Raw genomic sequence first — 5,500 nt, 5'->3', positions numbered from 1 at the left:
GGTGAATATTTACCATTTTATGCCATTAATAACATTTCATAGGCAATTATTATACTTACTGTCATCAAAATACAACCCAATATGTATAAGGTAGCAAATATTACTCGACTTTGACCGGCTACATTAAAGCAGAACTATGTAAATGAAATAATGAACAACACATTCTTTTTTTAACAAATTAAAGGTTTAATTGCTCCATTTTGCCACTACCAACATGTACATATGGGCCCCACATGGGTACCAAGTGGGTTGCCCCACCTAACACCCAGTGTAATCCTGCATATTGACATGGGGCTATTATGGAACAATCTCATATATAGGGCCTGTTTACCACCCCATCTAATACCCACATGGGCTCCACACATAAATGTTGGCTACAGTTTAGCTACTTCTTCTGGTGACCATTAGCAGTATTTTGGCTGGCAGATGCTAACACATAATGTAAACGAAGCACAAGAAGAGAAGATTCATAAAGTCAGCCAACAGGCTCAATTAGCAATTAGTTACTTTATATACTAGGTAGGTGGTTTAATGTGTAGCAATGCAGTATATTTTATAAGATGATCATATTTTTTATTTATGTTAAATCACAATCTTTTATGCCTCAAAAATCCCTAAAAAAGCCAGCAATTATCCTGGAAGGACTGTTAAACTAAAGTAAAGTTTAAAGACCTTTTTCACGGCATTTTGACCTGAAATAGTAGGGTAAACTATGTGTTACCAGTGACGCTTTCCTAGACTGAATCATCCGGCGGCCCCCCACTAGTGTGTCTTAGCCAAATAATGAAAAAAATCCGTATTATCCGTAGTTACTGTACATATTTCATGGTAGAATTTGGGTTAGTAACCTTTTAATTATGACTGATATAAAAGTTTGTTGATGGAGAGCTTGATTGAAAAAGAACATCAATAAAATAGACCGTAGAATATGAAAGTCAAACAGAATCAGGGTTCTGCTATTGTACATGTCGGCTCAATGTAAAGGCTCTGTTACACTAAAGAACCTTAACTAGTGTCAGTAAAAACCTGTTTACCCTACTATTTCAAGTCAAAATGGCTGCTGTGAAAAAGGTTTTTTGCCATGCAGACAACAAAAAAGCAGCAGCACTTTACAGAGTTTTAACTGACTTTTAATTGTGTCTGTAAATTCCTATAGGTCAACATCAATAGAGTATACATTAAGTTTAGGGTCTGTGCACACAGCCTTGAGTTGAGCGTCAGCATCTACTGGGCAGGAAACAATGACATCAGAGAGAGAGAGAGAGAGAAGGAAGGGAGTTGGGGGAGGGAAGGCGGGAGAGTGAGAGAAAAATGCTGTATTCCAGCAGGCTCACTAGGTACAAATGGAAACAGACTTATACAGCTCCATCCTGCTCCTTTCTTTTCATTCTCACTGGGCCTGTGGACACCTCAACAGTCCAGCAGGATATCTGACGCATAACGGATGTCTGTGTATTAGATTGTTAACCCTTTAACAGGCCGCTGAGCCATATAACTGAAGTTGTGTCTTGTGTATTTGTCCTTTGCTCTCTGCACGTTAAAAAGAACGCTACTACAAGCAAAGGCATCACTGAAGACTATTAGCAGGAATGAAAAATGGCTTGTGGAACTGTGATTTTGAGTCAGATCACTGATAAAAAGGTCAGCTAAAATATTTTTCCATCCTGTCTGTGCTGTGATTCAGCAGGTCCACCACAGCACAGTCATCTGGCACTGTGGGACTGGAGCCACGAGTCTGATTAAGCACAGATGTAGAAGCATGCAGCACCAAGATTCCTTTGGAGGCATCCCAACTTCATTGACCCAGGACCAAAAAAAAAAAAACCCTCCTCTGATCAGTTGCAAATATCTCAGCATTGTACTGCAGAGGCCCTGTATTACGGCAACACAAAGGAAGTTTTACAAGATTTATGTTTAATAGAGCCTCATTGACGTCTCAGTAATTTGTTTCCACTCATGAGAGATGAAGCGCAGACTGAAAAGCCTTGGACTGTGGCTGAGTGTCTACACAGGCTGCCAATATCCGTGCTCCGCCTCAATGATGAAGCACCGTGAGGAACTAAGGAGGTTCACTTAAAACTAAACAACCAAAAGGAGGAATAAATACAGATTAGGTTTAAATTTCACAGGAGGAGGAGATGTGAAGGTTAAAGCTCTGACAAGTAAATCAAACTTTGGCTTTTTGCTGCTGAACAGATGAGAGTTTGCTGTTTTTGTGCATGAGAGTATTTTACAGTACTATAATACATACAGCCTGTGAATGATGTAGCACCTGTGGACTGTAATATGTTCTCTTAAAGTGTTGGTCCTTGTAGTTGCAGATCTGTCAAAGTGCGCTCTCTAGTGGCTCAATTAGAGAAAAGCTACAGAAAAACTGAAGCCCCATTATAACCCAGAGCTGTGTCCCAATAACAAACTACATAGTAATGTAGACACAGAGTGTGCTGTTGATTGCCCCACAATGCATTATACAAACAAACAGGAAGAGCTGCTGAAAAAAGTCAAAATATAATTATTATTATTATTAATTAATTCATCAATTAAAAGAATTTGATCTGCAACAGTTTTGATAAACAATTAGTTGAAAATATCTGCAGGTATTAGCTTGTCAAATGTGAAACTTTCAGAACTTTTGATGTTTTTATTTTTATTTTTAAGTTTTGGACTTTTTAAAGACTAATATGTTTCCAAATAAGTACACAACAGATTATTCAACATATTAATGTATTGTACTAACAATATACCAAACCTGTGTCGATGGCCATCAAACTGTGACTTGAGAATATTGCTGCCAATTAAGTTTAATTAGGAGTAAGCAAAATGATTTTCCAAACAATGTTGGAAATGGATGGATGCAGCCCTAAAATTGAATACAGTGGTGAGAAAGCTGCAGGAAGATCTTGGAGAGAAAAAAAATTGGAAAATAATTTGGTCTTTGGAGGTTTTTTTGGCAACTTATGTTTGATTGACTCACATTTTGTATAATTTCCTGCTAGTACAATACGGCAGTGCAGTGATCTGTTAATGGGGAATTAACTGTATAGTGTGTAGTGTGGATAGTGCTAGAAGTACAATTAATTAGATTTAGTACAAAGTCACACAAGGTTCAGTGATTCCACAGAGAAATAAATTCGTTTTTAAACAGCATTTATTTAGCTTTCTCCATACAATACATTTAATGTACAACAGCACATACTGTATTCTGAAATAACTCTCAGTATAAAATAGGGCTTCTACAATCAAGGTACAGTCATAAAATGCTCTGAGGGACATGACGACGACAGCAACAGTAAAACACCTTCATATAAAGCGCAGGATCTTGAGAGAAGTGATTGTATTTGCCGAGCTGCTGCTGTGGGAAGCAGAACTTCACACCACACCTCTCAGAGCATCCGACATCCTGCAAGAACCCGTTTGTTTTTTTTTGTTTTTTTTCTCTTGGTTCTGGTTTCACAACTGAGGAGATTCCAAACGATGATCAACGCATAAGAATATGATCTATTACAACTGCCGAAAATATAACTTTTGGTAATATGAGAGGATAAATCAGGCCTTGTTTGGATACTGAATATATACCAAGGTCAAAGCATACACCGTATTATGACTGCTAATCAAGCCTATATCTTTACAATCATATATTGAAGTGTTTGTGACTGTAGCTGTAAAGACTGGATTGTTTCTGAGTGTTTTCAGGACATCAAACACTTAAACACAGCAAAAGTATACTGTACTATCACTGAAGCCACAAGAAAACCAGCTTATTTCAAACATGGTAAACATCAGCCAATTATAGATCGATTTAAAAAGGATTTTTTTTTTATCTGCAGATCTGCATCAGAGCGTGTGTGGGCCTATATAGTGTCTATAAATGTGTCTTTAAATAGAATACACATAACATTGACAGCTTTTGTGTTAGTTTGCTATTACGTAGTGCTTCAGGTGTTGAATATACATTATATAACATGTCCAATTGGTATGAGAGAAGGCCTAGGTACAAGGAAACATAAAAAGATAGAGTCTGACTGAGAGGCCAAACAAACATCAGGAGAGAGAAAGAAGAGATTTGTCTCAAGTCTTGAGGTAAGCAATGTGTTTCAGTATAATGCCCTACAGACAATCATACAGTTACAATCATTAATTCTCTATATACAAACTTCCTGATTTACATACACTGTACTGCTCCTCAGTTTAAAATTTAATACAACTAAAAAGGTGAGATCATATCCGTGGTGCAATTTTTCTTTAGAGCGAGGAGGGGAATCGGACTCCACGAAGCCTGTTTCATGAGGTGGGCGATAATGAACAATATGGCTATTGAAGATGGCCTGTTTCCTCTTGCATACGTCACACATACTATCAAATATCTACAACAGTGCAAATTTTTCCTGTTTCAATCAAAACACTCGCAAACAGCTGGCTACACTACCTCAGCTCATCAAGTCATATGGTGGAGAACGGAGACGGCAGAGTAGATGCTGACATAGAAAATGTACATGCCTGTGTATTTTTATGTATATATCCATTAGGCCTTCATGTTTCAGGGGTCACGTCAACTCTTTACTGCGTTACATGAATGAGAAAGTCTACTGTGGCACAATGGCTCAAATGAAAGAAAGAAAGAAAGAAAAAGGAAGCGAGGACCAACCAGCGCTCTACCCCACATGGCTCCACTGGATGTAGGCACCGTTTTTACTGTTAGCTTCTTAGAAGACAACGTTGAGCTCAATAACATGTCAAGCCTATCCCACATCTCTCCGAAACGTACGCTGCACCACCTAAATGTGTGTCTACTGAAGGAGACTCGATGCAAATATGAAATAAATGTGCTATAGTAGTAACAGTTTGCGCACTCATTGACACTACGGACTGTAACTGAGACATGACATCAACAAGCTTTACGAAGAGGAGGAGGCTATAGGATGCTACAGTACTAGTGCTACCTGAACATGCTACAGATTGAGACTACAACGATGGGAGACGGTTTCACATTAGCACAAAGCAGGAACCAGCTTTGCTGAGGAGCTCTACCCATTCCAGGCCACAGAGCCGCCGAAACCAGCCAGTGTCCAGAGCCGACGTGTGGTTTTTATAAAAGCAAACCCAAGAAATGTGTTCTTTCAGGATAAATCTTGTCCTCAGAAATGTTATGTACCATTTTTAAAATGACAAAAAGTACCGTCTTTGCAGCTTGATGGATCAAGTACTTAGTAAAGCTGGCTTATTGTGTGCAGAGGAAAGCACCCCATCTGTAGTCAGTTCCTGTCATACAACACACACACACACACACGTGTCCATACAAACACATTTGCTTGCACAAGCGCACAAACCCTGAAGTTAGGAACGATTTCTATCGTCACACAGCACTATCGTTTTGATTATCGTTGAGTAAGAGCTGGGATTGCATACTGTACCATACATCTCCTAGGAGAGGCACCCTTCATCAATATCAGCTCATTCAATTCATTTCACACACATACAAGCCTTCACACACACACACACA

The sequence above is a fragment of the Morone saxatilis genome, unplaced genomic scaffold, assembly GCF_004916995.1.
Source record: "Morone saxatilis isolate NCDOM2014 unplaced genomic scaffold, NCSU_SB_2.0 Contig16, whole genome shotgun sequence".
Taxonomy (NCBI): domain Eukaryota; kingdom Metazoa; phylum Chordata; class Actinopteri; family Moronidae; genus Morone; species Morone saxatilis.
Note: the sequence above shows the minus strand (reverse complement) of the source record.